This window comes from Dermacentor variabilis, chromosome 2, assembly GCF_050947875.1.
Source record: "Dermacentor variabilis isolate Ectoservices chromosome 2, ASM5094787v1, whole genome shotgun sequence".
NCBI lineage: Eukaryota > Metazoa > Arthropoda > Arachnida > Ixodida > Ixodidae > Dermacentor > Dermacentor variabilis.
The window spans coordinates 212,207,810-212,222,763 of NC_134569.1; the positions used below are offsets into that span (position 1 = coordinate 212,207,810).

The 14,954-nt window shown below is 48.6% G+C and overlaps 1 protein-coding gene across 1 annotated transcript in view; it reads right to left on the reverse strand.

Moving 5' to 3' along the window:
- The window catches only part of LOC142573084 (protocadherin-like wing polarity protein stan), a 290,575-nt gene extending 276,356 nt beyond the window's left edge, over positions 1–14,219 (reverse strand). The window contains exon 1 of the mRNA XM_075682598.1: positions 13,675–14,219. The gene's annotated coding sequence lies outside the window, so the exon portion shown is untranslated. The remainder of the gene's footprint in view (positions 1–13,674) is intronic.
- Positions 14,220–14,954: the final 735 nt, after the last annotated feature.

A 14,954-nucleotide genomic window follows, 5' to 3' on the forward strand; every position in this document is an offset into this window, starting at 1 on the left:
TTATTGTAGATCATGTCATCAATACTCACCTGCTGATAACACCATCGTCTGGAACACGCAGCTTTTATTTTGTAAGAAGCCTAGTATTTTCACAAATGAAGCAAAAGCACTTCATTTGCGCAAGCACTCTAACTCAATTCCCCGGAAGGCGGTCAAACTTGTGCCTCGTTTTTTAACCAAATCTTGTAGTACTGCCGCTGTACGACAGAGGACGCTCACCAAGTCGTCCTGTTTTACAGCGAAGCTGTTAGCCTCTCGGTGGTGGCATATTTCGTGTCTGTCCATGAGCAGAAATTATCATCAGCTGCAACGGCTCATTCCCCCGTAAGCAAGAAATAATGCATTGGCTCATCCCCCTCGTAATGCAGAAGCTACAAGCACTCAGCAAAGTGAAGCTAACAGGGCATACGCTCGTTGGAGTCGAATCACGCATACAATCTAGAGAACAGCGTACGTTTAAATAAAGAACAAGCTCAGAACATGCATCTATCATCATCAGCGACGGCTCATATCCCCGCAAAGCACAGCCTAGATGCGCTCAGAAAAGTGAAGCGAACAGTGCATACATTCATTGACATCACTCATACTAGACACAGAAGAGCATACCTTTCAAGAAACAACAGGCGCAATACAAGCATACGAACAATCAATAAAGCATTGCATTCCCCCCTCAGCTGTTGTAGTGGTGGTTTTGCAACAGCTTTATTGCGTTATTTTGTATCATTGTTACCAGCAACTTGTGCGTTTTCTTTTTTTATGTGTATATATATATTATGGGGTTTTACGTGCCAAAACCACTTTCTGATTATGAGGCACGCCGTAGTGGAGGACTTCGGAAATTTCGATCAGATAACCTGGGTATCTTTAACGTGCACTTAAATCTAAGTATAGGGTGTTTTCGCATTTCGCCCCTATCGAAATGTGGCCGCCGTGGCAGAGATTTGATCCCGCGACCTCGTGCTCAGTAGCCCAGCCCCATAGCCACACTGAGCAACCGCGACGGGGGTTTTTTTTTTTTTTCATAACCTCCTAAAGGTATTTTGTTGTGAAAATCCATTGTGTCAGGGCAGTATCCTCTGAATGAGTGAGTGAGACAGGGAAACAGACACAAAAGTTACAGAGCAGTTGCAAGGCATATGGTGAGATCATTTTGCTCAGAGTGAACCCCATCCGCTTAGTTGACGGTAAAAATCAGACGAGCGCCATAGCACGGTCGTGTTATGTAGCGGTGTCTTGGGAGTACGAATCGCTAAGAAATTCAGGTGACACAATTGTCCTCGCGTCTTTTCACAGGTACACTACTTTCAACACAATGTTATTAACCTCTCCTTGCTTTGAAGTATTATTGATCACGCGACGTGAGATGTTAACCCAGTGTTAAGGCGCTTTTGGCTGTTCCTACATGACCCCGCTTGAGTGACCGGATGTGTTCCATCCCACTGACTCCATTACAGCTCGACAGCAGCCGGCGGAAGCACCGACAATGTTTCTTTCTTATGGTTTCTAATTCGCATGTCCTGTCCTTTTGTTGCTTCTGCAAGGCGATTATTCGCTCCCGTCATCCTACACTATTCTATGCCACTTCCATATGAAGGTCACATATAGTACGTTTTTTATGGACATGTATTCTGGTTATAATCACGTATGCGTATCGCTCCTGTTTCTCCACTTTTTTAACGTCTCTTTTACAGCGGAGAGTTGCGCCACGGTTAGTGCGTAGCGGTGCAGGCCGGCTTGGTCGATTACAGATTTAAATGCTACGCTTTGTCGGGGCCTAAAGGTTGCTTCGAAATGTGCAAATAGATTATTGTAATAAAAAAAGTTACCTTGAGTATATTCATTTATAAGAGGGAGCCACATTTATGTGCGGTTTATTTTAATCAGCAATGACGTTTTTTCTCTTTCTCACGTAGCCTTATACCGGCTCTATGCTGAAGGTCAGCAAGCAATTTGTAGGGCTCCGGCGATGAAAGTAAACGCCAAGATACTCTAAGCCTGCAAAACAGCCGGTGTGGCGGCCGTCACTAAGATTTTTATGTTAAAAGCAAGTTACTCTGCGTCTAGCTCACTGGAATGTACATCTTCCTTGGGTTGTTTGTTCTTTTCTTTTAATCAGTAATCTTTAACTCTTGCTTCTCACGTCGTCTTTACCTCTACGTAGAAGGCCAGCTAGGAGCTTCTACAGCTGCGGCGGTGAAAGTCGATGGCGTAGGCAGCGAACACTTCTTGCGAGGGAGCCCCGGAGAGCACGTGTGACCAGGACGTCGGTAATGAATCTTCGTAAAGACAGCAGACCTCTAGCGTAATTATGAAGAGTATCTGTCCGTCCGTCCGTCAGTCCGTCCGTCTGTCTCTCTGTGTTTCTTTCCAGAATGCGACGTACAAGCTAAGAAATGGTTTGCGCTTTCCTTCGTCACGCCATCTGTGCATGCGTGCCCAAGTGTCACGGCTACAGAAGATCACCAACTCAACCTTTTGACTGTGTGCAATACAGGTTAAAAGGTGTCGCTTAGAAGCGGCATTCTTTTGGTATGGTTTGAGCTATGTATGTTACCTTTAAATTTTGTAGAATCCGATAAACGTAATGCGGACAGATTGCTTGGTCGTACACGGAGGTTATTAAGATTGAGGTGCCGTGAAAGGCTGTAGTGAAAACAACAAATTGAAACTGATGAAATCTTACGCATTTAGGTTAGTCTGCGTTTATTTAGTGCCGAGTACGTGCGTTGCTGAGCCTTCGTGGGCGTCCGTAAGAAGGAGATTTTAAATAATATTCTGGAGTGGAGATAATGAACGAAACGTGAAGCCGGCCGCCGCCACTTTACTAGGACAACCGTGAAAAAATGTTCCAATATCAAGCCAGGGGAATTCATAAGTGTCAACTTCCTTGCACTAGCTTTAAGCAGCAACGTTTAAAAGCAACAACAAAACACACATTGCGCCACCTACGCTGGTGGCATTGTCACTACACAAACAGACCAATAGAGCGAATGCATCCTGTTTATCTATGAAGCAGCCGCAAACATCCAGAAGGGGCCCAGGATTGGTATTGTAGGTCCACCGATCCTGGCAGATAAACCATAATTCCACAAATTTTCATGGACCCCATCGCTGCTCCCAAGCCAGCGTTTTATTAAAATCAAACACGCGTTCTTTTGTCAAGCAATGATCGACCAGTTACCTCTTTGCATGTCTGTCACGTATTGCCTTTGTGATATCCTCCGTGTGGGGCATCATAAGCCGTGAAGTAGTTGACACGCCGATCCATCCACATTTCCTGCAGCATGTGGTATGCTGCTTTGTAATAAGCTGAAACTGGAGTCCCTTAATACTTTTTAAACTTTCCTTGACAGGTCAATGTCTTTGAATCGACCGATATATATTATACACGTGCGAATGTGGTTACAACTGAAAACACAATAATATTAAAGGAGTGGCGAAACAAGCTCTCTTTCTGCATCTTTTGTGTTGCCGTTGTATATATTTTTTGCGCTATTAGATTAATATGGGATACCAACAAGCCCAAACAAACACTCCTTTAAATTAGCTAACTGACATGCTAGCTCCAAATTCGTCCAGAAGCACGAAAGGGGAAAACCGAACGCCTCAAGTATCGTAGGCGTTTGCTGAATGGCACTCAACCCAGGGCACGTGAATTTGGAATCACCATCACACGATGAACATTCCAACGTACAATGTCCTGCAAGGGATCGGTCGAAACAAATCCAACATTGCGTTTAACTGTGACGTGTCCACAGTTTTCTGCTGGCGCTCAGAAAAAGCAGCACATGAGTCCTAAGGCACCCGTAGCAGCCTGACGCCATGGCGAGCTTCCATAGGAATCGGGCAGTACGTTGCGGTAAAGCAATCGTCTCTCCGTCTGTGGACGTGGCTCGTAATTGTCCAGGATTGCTGTTGACCGAACCCTCCAGCGCCGAAGGCAATAACCGTACCGCGGGATCCACATGGTGGTTCAGTGGCGTTCTGCCACCGAGCACGTGGTTTCGGATTCCGCTACTGGCCGTGCAGGCTGTTTTACGACGGGAATGGAATGCCAAAACGGTCGTCATCAAGTTATGCTTAGAGGCAAGTTAAGGAACCTCAGATGATCTAAGTTAACCGGGAAACACGTGTCTCTCATATAGCGAAAGTGTTGCTTCTGGACGTTAGACCAGCACGTGGAAGGAACCGCAAGCGGCGTCGATGGGACGCATGCAGTCGGTTTGTTCTTCCGCCATCATACGAGGCTCCTACGTGCATCCCTCCACCGAGGCGAGGGGAGCAAGGAGGCAAGAGCCGCGTGAAGTAAATACACGGAGGAGTGCTCGAAATGGCGACGGTGCAGTACGCCAGGTGGCCGACGGAGGAGCAAGAAGCCACGTGACGGCGGCCATAAGAGGAGAGGTAGCGTCCCCCCATAAATCTCGCCACCAGCAAATTTCGCTGCCAGGAGCGGTGGCCGCGGCCCTTGCTTTTCCTGCCTCCACTCGGAGGAACCACATTCCGCGCGAGCCATGCGGCACCACGGCAGGGGGTGGTTCGACGCGTGCCTACGCACTTGCATGCACGCGGCTTCCAGAGACTAGGCGGCATCGCGATGAAGCCTGGCGCGCAGCAGGGGTGGCATGGAGACCCAGTGACATGTGCTTCGAGAACGGACCTTCCCAGTTCACACTGCAACGTTGCCGAGTACGAGTTGAGAACACACACGCGAAGCAAAAGGCTGTCTACATAATCAGAAAACTTATTTTGCGCAAGAGCGTTTCCTCGCTCGACCCACCGTTGCGAGACAGGAGCTAGCATCATCGCAGGCATGTGTAGATCGTCGGCCCGAGGAAAGAAATTCAATCCACCAATGCACAAGGAATAAACTTCCGTTATGTGAAGACGCCTCTGCATAGTCGTAATAGGTGGCCTGGTTCCCAAGTCTGTCGAGATTATGTTACAGACGCATTGCAAATTTGTATTACTCAGTGTGCCTTCACTTGGCAAATAGCAACTGTATTTTAATAGAACCCACTTGGTCTCGGATATTTCTGCAGCAAAGGCATGTGAAAAGAACAATCGTTTCTAGTGGACAACAGTAATGATTATACATAATAGAGAAAACGTCACGAGCGCGAATAAGGACGCCGTTCCGAAATAAAAGGCTCAGACATCCGTTGTGTATTATTACCCACGAACTAGAAACTACCTATTGTTCATTAATACAAATGCTCGTAAAGTCGGAGCGCTGATTTCACCTGGAAGGAACGACGGTTCCATTCGAGGCCTCGGGAAAGTATGCAAAGATATCTATGTAAAGAAGCTTTTTAGGAGCTTCATAAGGACGCTGCGAAGGCCGAACTCTTTTTAGAATCCGATGTGAGTATATAAACTTGTAAGTAGGACAAATCTGTTTCATTCCTATATTTATGCCAAAACACAGCGAATAATACGGGTTCATGTACTCGAGCGCAATCACTGAAACTGTAGTCTGAAAACTAAGGTTGGCCATCATGCATCATCAGGGACGAACGCGTTAAGGTTTTAAGGCGAGAGCCTTTCTAGGCTCATGGTGAAGTTCGTTTGAGCAGGCCTGACCACCGGAGTGTCCGCCGAAACGTAATCACGCCATATGAAGACAAAATAAAGACAGATTACAGAATGAAAATGATTGATAGTGACAGTTAATGAATGATAACGCTATAATAGAGATTGGTAGAGGTTAATAATGTCTAGTAATGACTAATAATGACTACCAATAACTTGTCATGACTACTAATGACTATGAAAAGACTAATTTGTCTAACTATAACTTCTAACGACTACATTTGATTACAAATGGCTAAAAATGCTTAGTAGTCAGCAGTATTGATTAAAAGAAAGAAAGCGAAGATCCAGTGAGAAAGAGGCGAATGATAAGAGGAGGAAGAGTAGGCTTTCGCCATTCACCTCTTAAAAGAGATCTTAAGAGACCCTGTTTTTTTATATGGTTTGATTTTGCTGTCGGCAAAGACAGCCAAAAAGAACACTATCAGGTCATGTACCACCTGCAGAAATTGTGAAAGTTCCAACTAGGCACGAGAATGCCGAACGAAGGTCAACGACGCGTCCCTGCAGGTTTGAAAGGAGACAATGATAAATAAGGAAATCTACAAAGTTGAGTAGAAAACAGCGTTTTATTTTTAATGCCTGCTTTCTCCCACTTCTTTATTTTTTTGACAACACGAAACAGATGAGGCAGCACTAGGTGCCCTTCTGTGACCCCATTCGCTAAGACACTTTCCGCAAAAGGCTTGCAACGCCAAAGCAATAGAAGATGCTGCCACCACCCGGGCAGACTTGAGGAAGTTTGTAACCGCAATACGCTGAGTCTGGCCGCCGGCAGCTCAGTTCAGAAGAGGCAAACGACCGTGTAAAACACGACTTAACTGGGAGAATGAGTTTTCTCTTTTGTTGATGTAGCATCACGAGCGGCCATTGTTGTTCGGGAGCACCCTTTTGGAATGCGGAGATGGAACTCGCAGCCCATACAGGCACCGCCGCGTGTGGTCATGCAGTGGACAAACACGGACGAGAGCACAACGACGGTCGGATCGCGCACGAAAACGTGCGCTGAAGTCGTTCGGCAAACCGTGTCATGCCGACCTTGAACGAAGACCTCGTGATTGCTCAGTAGCTCGAGCCTGGTTTCAGGACGCCAACGTAATCCGTCAGAACAGTCACAACAGTTTCAATAACGGTTTAGTCGCGTTCTCTGACGATGGCCTTTGCGCCCCTCGGAACGAGTAACTGCAATAAGCGACCGTTGGACGAAGCTGAGTCATAGCTGGGAAACGTACCGTCATTCACTAATGCGAGGAGAAAAGCAACACCAAGAAAAAATAAAAGAAAACGAAAGAAGAGCTGAGGGGAACATTGCTCGCGCTCTGCGGCACGCGACCGGTCCCCTAGCAATCGCTGCCCAAGCGGACCATGCACAAGGTGTAACCCCGTCAACTTGTTTCTTCTTCGGACAGCACACTCAAGTCTTTCTCTCTCTCTCTTTTTAGCTGCCTGGTCCTCGATTTGTTGTTCGTACTCGGCGTACGCACTACGCTTGAGCTTTAGGAAGCGTCGCATAACGGTCGGGCTTGCTTTCGACAACGCTCTGGCCGAGCGACGGGCCAGCACGCAGCTTCTTTTGCTGTCCTCCCTTCTCTAAACCATGAGCAGTAGCGCGCACAAACTCTCCGATGCCTAGGTCGCGGCGCGAGGGAACGACGACCCGCTTGGAAACAAGCGGCAATTACGGCCGGGCGCGTTCGCTACGGGCTTGTCATGTCCATAGGCGGTGTGGACTGCTTTTAGTGTACCGCCATAAAGGCACCTCGTTTTTTTTCAGGTGCTTGTCATTGGCTCCGTTTTGTTTGTTCCAGTTTTGTGATCTGCACTGACCTCCTCCTCCTCCTTTTCTTTCCACGTGCCAAGGAACGAAGATGCAGGTTATACTCTGCACCGTTCTCTGTTTAGGGCTTTGCTTTTGAAGCTTACCCCGCTGTCTCTGCGTGGATGCGACCGAGTAGATTACAGAGCGCCGCATCCCGTTACTGGAAGTGACGAGGCACCGAGCCGTGCGGCCCGCCCGGCCCGAAACAGGTCTCGCAGCCCGCATGGACACGAGCCGCACGTCCGTGGAGACCCCGCAATAGAAGCACGCACACTACAGCGCATGCCCGCGCATTCCCTCAGAAAGTGACAGGGGCGGAAACGTCTTCGTCAAGAGTTGCCTCTGCTTCCGCGATGCCGTGGTGTACCTCTGCACGACGGGCTAGGGAAGCTGATTCGACGCGATTTCTCAGACTTTCCACGCGTATCGCTGCCGCAGAGCGAGCGACGGTAAACAATGTGCGTCGCCTGTGATGCACTCCGAATTACATAGGATCGCGCTATTTCGCACGCCAGTGCTGAGTAACATATTTCTCTTCGTTCGCGGGTATTACCCGATCACGCCCGTTGCTCTGTTAGCGTTTTGCTCGCATTTCGGCCAGCTCTCAAGCTGGAGAAATTCGTGCCCCCCGTTCGTGCCCCCATCCCTGAGGCGCGGCTGTGACGCCCAACGTATTTAGGTCGGGCAGGCGGTGATTTATGCTGCGTGTCCGTCGCCATCGTTGACGTTCGCGCTGTGTATAGCGGCAACGCGAGAAGTGTTCCCTTGTTAGTTTTTCTTGCCATCTTCGCGCGCACCTGTCTCCCGGCGTAGAGAAGGGAACGAGCCTGAGTGGAGGCCTCGATACCGGTCTTGTCTCTTTGACACCCGCCGAAACTGCACTCCGGATACTTCCTTAATCCTGAACAGGAAGAACAACGCCTGCTTCCAAGGAGCCACGGCAGTGGTATAGGTAGCGTTGCTGTCGTCGTAGGTATCGCATTGCCGTGGTTTAGTTGAGCTTGTGGTTTACACCCACTGCTGCACATCGAGAACCTAAGCGTTGACACATAAAAGTGAAGCGTGCTTCTTTTGAGACGGGAATTGTTGTGTATTTTGACTTCTTATTCTCCTTTGTGGGCATGTCACATGTAGAATATGACCATCCCGCTTAGGAGCCGGTTTTACACTGCAAGAGAAGAACGACAAAACCACAAGGATATGCAGCAGGCATAGGCTTTCAGTGTCTGGAATAAAACGTGGAAATTAAGCTAAATGACAACATTTCGCTAGCTCGCTATTGACACCGCGTTTCGATAGCGGGACACAGTGATTAATGGAACGCACGGAAGTCTGCTGACTATCGCGTCAGCTGGGGAGTACAACCGAACTATAGAATGCCACTTTCCACAACACAAGTAAACGAGATCAAAGCACGTACTGTATAAGGAAAACAAGACAAGCAATATTTGTAATCAGCAATGGTATTCTTTTTTCAACAGAATTCGCCCTTAATTTTGAACATATTTTGTATGTTGTAGCTGCTTGTCACTCAATGGTAGCGTGCCAGTCAATAAAGCGCTTCAGAAAGGTACCAAGCTCATGCCCGGAGCCGCGTTTAGGAGCATGGTATGGTTGAAGCACTCTGCGTGGTATGCCGCCCGACTGAGCTTTACTTATTTTTTTGTAGGAAATGTACCGCTCCCATATTTCCTCTTTTAAGTACTTATACATTCTGGAAATTTCCCTTAAAGCTTGTTTTTTAAGGCGGAAGCACTAAGGGGCTCATACCCTCGATGGCCTTGAAAAAACGCGTCGTCCAGTCTAATCGTAAAAAAAGCTGTCATCGTCAGCAATGGCTCCATACCCCCCTAAGCAATAAAAAAAATGCAATGGCTCATCCCTCGGAATGCAGAGGCTACAAGCACTCATCAAAGTGAAGCATACAGTGCATACATTCATTAGAATCACGCATACTACGTACAATATCGCCGTGTCTATTCGAGTGGAACAAAAAAATCTACAGAAATTCTGATAACTGTCTACTAACCCGTAAGCATCGTTTGGCTCGCCTTGACTTCGTTTTTGCTTAGTTTTGCTTACTCAGCTGCCGAAGTAGCCAGTGAGGCGTCGCGTGAAGGGCGAGCGCATCGCCGTGATGTCACGTCAACCTCGCTGTCGCTCTCGCAAGCATGTGTTATACGAGCGTTCTTTGTTCACGCAAGCCCTCGCTTGCGTTCTGTCTGCGTCTCAGTAAGGCGCCCATGAAAACGCGCCAAGCGTCTCAACGCTCTCGCTTGCCCGAGATATGTGTTCATAACTCGGGGGACGCTCAGCAGCGTTCAACTGGACATCGGACCACCCTAAAATCTCAAGTTGCCGCACATCCAAATTTCAACTTGGCCAGTCCCCAAATTTAAGTTGGCCCAACCTGGAATTTCAAGTTGGCCCATCCCCAAATTTAAGTTGACCCACCCGCAAATTTCACGTTGGCCCACCCTCAAATTTAGGTTCGCCCCCTCCCAAATTTAATTTGGGCCACCCTAAAGCTTCAGTTGGCCCACACCAACATTTCAACTTGACCCATCCCGAAATTTCGGTTGGCCCACGCTGAAATTTTAAGTTGGCCCAACCCCAAATTCTTTCTTGGCCCATGTCCAAACGTCAAGTTGCCCCCCCCCCTCATATTAACATGGCCGACTCGGAAATTTCAAGTTGGCACACTTGCAAATATCCCTTTGACCCACCCCCAAATTTCAGTAATCCCACCCCTATCATAAGCTTTCCCATGCATTTTTCTAAGTCCTATGCATCTATATGAGTATTCTCTTTTTTTTTTCTTTAAAGTGTTCCTCATCACTAAAAACCTACCAATCAACTACATTTACGCAATCTTAACGATTAAATGTTTGAAATTTGCTAATTACCTATTTTTGCGCAGATGCAAGGCACTACACTTGTAGCGTGACAGGGCTGGGGAGCTCGTTAAGGAATGCTCACGCATTAAAGAAACATGGGACCTTCTCAATGAGTCATACCCCCGTAAGCAAGCACACAATGCAATGGCTCATACTCCGTAAGGTTGAGGCTACAAGCGCACAGCGAAGTGAAGCGAACAGTGCATAGTTTCATTGAAATCACCCGTACAACACACACAAAAGCATACGTTTCCATCACCTGCTGAGAGGATGCAACGTAAAGTCGAAGGGAAAAGTCGTTGGCGCTAGACTGACCCCGTAATACGAGCACGTGAAGCCGCAGCTAAGCGTCGAAAACGAGCCGAAGAAACCGAACTGCGAGAGCAGCAATGCGACGATGCGAGACGGCGTTTTACCAAGTGTGCAGCAGGCTTTCGCTTTCACGTGTTACAGGAGTGTAATGTGCGGCCGAATTTCTTTCTTTCTTTCTTTCTTTTTGTTAACTGCGAGCAGCTTGCTTAAACTCGAACGTGGAATGTAATAAGCAGGCGCGAGTAATGACAACGCTAATAGTAGACCCAGACTTTGAGTCTAATGTCTGCGCAAGTGTCAAAATTCATTTTATTGCTCGGTCGCTAGTGCGCGTGACACAAATGAACAAGCGCCAAGACAACAAACTGCGCGTGATCTCAAGTACAACAATGACGCAAGGACTATTATAGCACAGCACAGAAGGAAACGAGAAGCGACAATTATTCACGTGACGCATCCGTCCCACAATTCGGGCCGGTCGAAAGCTCACAGGTAGTTCACGTGACACGTCAAGTATAGCAACTCGCGTCGTGAGTTCTTCTTTCGGGACGTCGAGAAAGTTCGAGGATCGCCTCTCTATAAAGGTCGCACGGTTAGTCGTTTCCAGCGGCCTTCTGACGCCAGGAAACCGGACCGCGAGGACCGTGTCGTCCGTCTCATTTGCCGCAGATCTCGGCCCTTCGTAGCCGCGAAGCAGTCGGGCACTGATTGTTAGCCTTGCCTGGAGAGCCCGTCGTCTCCCTTTGTTTTGGGGGCGCCAGCACGCCTGTGCCGTTGACGGCAGCCTAGTCCTGATTGTGTGCTCACGGGCCGGCGTACGAAGGAGCGGCGTACATTGTGGCGTTGACTGTGTTTTCGTGGACACGCGTGCGACCGGCCAAGCGAGTGTCACAAATCGGGCACAGGGCGCTGCCGCACCGCGAATTAGGCGATCAAGCCGTAGAAACGGGGGCATAGGCAACTAGTATAAGAGTTTTGCGCGTTTAGGTATATATACATTGTTGAGGACACTAAGCTTACACTGACTGGCCGAGAAGTGCGCGTGAGAGAGGAGATGCGAGACCACGCTTGACCCTCAAAGTGCCCTGTCGTCGCCCAGTGGCGTTGGCCTCCTCGGGATATAAATCGCGCGGCGGCCTCCTCCATTGTCTCGGTTCTCGCAGAAATAACTGCCACCTACCAAGGTTCTCCTCGTTTTCTCCCTCCCCGTGTAATCTGAGTACTGGTAAGGGAAAAGATGAAAACCGTAAATATTAACTAGTAAAATTAAAAGAGCGCACCACAAGCGCTCGTAGTGTTCGGTCTTGTTCGCGTGCCTTATTGAGCTCTTTTAATTTTGCTATATACAGTGAAACAACTGCCCAAACAACCTGCCTTGTTAAACCAACTACATTAGTTTGTAATACACTTCGTATAATTAAGAGCAGTTGGACAAAAAGAAAGAAGAAGCAATCGTTGAAGTCTGCCAGGTTAACATAACCACATAGATTTTCAGATTGTTAAAGACCCCTCTATCGAGTTGCGCATGAGTATTAGAGACGGCAACGTCGTTTATAATACTCAAACTAAATTATTCAATACTGTGTTTCTTAAGCATCCATTAATTTCAACAAACAAACGATCTGCAGTTGCCCCACCGCCGCCTCCGAGGACGGGGTTCCAACTACGGCCCTCCTGGTCCCGCAACGGCAGGTGCCCTGCCATTGCGGGATCACCTATCTTTTCGCCACCTCGAGTCTTTCTTCGAATGCCCTCCCCATCTGTCCGAACTAGCAAGAGATATAGAGCCAATTTTTTATACAACACAATGATTTTTTTTTTTTTACTTAAACCGTTTACTTATATATAGCATTGTCATGCTTGACCGCAGAGACGAAGCGGCTCGTTCTGCAAAGCTTCATTTTTTTATCTCCTTCTAAGCTATTCGATCATCGCCTTTTTGTTGTTGAAATGATGCATAAATCTGTTGTTCCCACTTATATCGCGCCGAAGCTAGAAAACCAAATGTTCTGCACTAACCAGCTGTTGTTGCGCACAACATCGAGACTACAAAGGTGATACGATACCGTTTGTATAAAGACCAGCTTCATTCAATTATTCGATAGCCACATGTCGCGCATCCTAGCCGATACTAGATGCTTTGTCGGCACGCCCGTACATCAGATCCACATTGAGCACAGGGATCTGAGAATGTTTGCTGCTCACAAGTGTAGTAAGCAGCCCGAGTAACTAATCGTATGGTGCCACGTAAAAGAAAGTTAAATTCTTCGTTTAAGGCGCGTCTTTCTCTCCATCGGTATCTTTGTTATTCATGATTCTTGAAAGAACCCCGTCAGAGAATAATTCGGCCCGCTGAGCCGACGGCTGGCGCCTGCTGGAAGACGTGGCGGTAGGCTAAGGAGGTAAAAAATTTACACAATGGAAGAAAAGTGCCTATCTATAGAAATAATGACAATGACAAGAGAAGCACAAAGGGAAAATTTGCAAGATGCACAAGAAATCGCGGTAAATTTCGCCCTCTCGGCTGTAGTCAAGTTCGCGTACAGTTCCCATCTGTAGGAGCAACCTGGTATCAAGCATCGGCAGCCCGGGAAAAGCGCAGGCTCTGGGGCGCTGCCTACCACGTAAGAGCAGGTCGGCGCGAACACTAGAGCTCCGACGCCCGTAAACTGACTGCCCGTGCACACGGCGAGATAACCTGCCTACCTGCCCACGCTCCTGGCCGTGCCTATCAATGTTCCTTTCCCGTGGCAGGAGCTCAGCGCACTCGCTTCGCCAAACCAGAGACGTGCTCTTGAATATCAAGTGCTCCAGAGTCAGTGTGTCTGCTCAGTGCCCGTGTTATTCCAATCCCTTGTACATCATTTTCAGTGAACCGTTAAAAACCTGCTATCACGCTTCTTAAAGCTGACTTAGCGTTATAGGGATGCGAATCTGTCGCTTTCGCAGCACGATCAATGCATACATGACGAACCGTCGCGGCTAAATTGTAGAAAAAGATTATCCCTTTCGCTAAGGAGTGCGAACGATTTACTCGCCAGGCGAAGTACTTACCTAGGATTCTTCGTCCTTAAACCTCGCGTTGAGCGGCAGAAGGACGCGGCTATCCAATCACGATATCCACTGGCTAGTATAGAAGAGTACACACACGCGCGCACACGCCAGATTGCCGGCGCACACTAGGAGAACACTTCTGTGAAATCCTGCACTGGCGGTGCCGTCCACTCACTAAATCGCACTTGTGTCATCCGGGAGGAAACGATCGGCGACAATCCACCAGCAACACACAAAGAAACGGAGAAGAATAAAAGAAAAGGCGCTGCTGCTATGACACCACCTGCTTTCACAGCGTGGAACCGAAAGTATAGAGATATCCGTTTTCACGTGACCATTCACGAGTAGGTGAGAGCGGAGTTCATCGCCGATCTCGGCGGGGATGCTGCGGCCGATTTCGTCACCGGCGGCCAGGAAACGCAGCGGCAGAGGCGACGACGGTGCGTGCCAAGAGCGGCAGTTGGCAGAACTCGGTCAACGGCGGCTGCACGCGCGCACGCTCACACACACGGTCCATGCCGGCAGCAGCGCAGCTCGCTCCTCGCGCTGCCTGGTCCAGCGAAGCAATGGTACCTGCCTGACCGACCTCCTCCTTTGAGCCTTCCCCTCGACACCGCCAGCCGAAGCAGCGGACGAAAGTTGTTGTGGGACGTCCGGTCGCCAGGCAACGCGCCCCCTGGCGTAAGCGGCTCGCGCGCCACTCGCTCTCTGTCCCGCGTTTGGTCTCCGTCCGTTGACCGGTGCTTCTCTCCAACGGGATGGCGACCAAATGCATAGCCTGAATGATTCGCAGTAAGCGCCGTCGCGGCCTGGTGCCGCTGAAAGTAAATATTGAGGTAGTTCCAGTGTTTTTATGTATATATGTTTGTGTCACCAGAGTTGTCGATTGTCATGTGTGGTGGAAGGTTTGTATGCGAAGGGCCATGGGCGCGCCGTCAAGAATAGTAGTTGAATTCTTCCTTAGATGGATAGTCGAGGAGGGAGGCTAACATTGCTTCCCTGCTTGCTGTATCTCCTACCAGCTGAGGTCAGGGCAGCAGAGGCGGCGCCTGATGCCAGTTAGCATTGAAAGAGGAAATGGAATGGATAGTGACATAAAAATGGAGGAGACCTGCGGATAAGGGGCTTTGTCGAACTTGGCGTCTTCGGTACGATATATACACATGCAGTATCTTAGACACCTAGAGCACTCTTTCACGAAGTGCACTAAACAGGAAGCTTTAGCTCTGGCCCAACTCCAACGCGGCCTATTCAAATACATGTAAAACGCAAAAACTTTT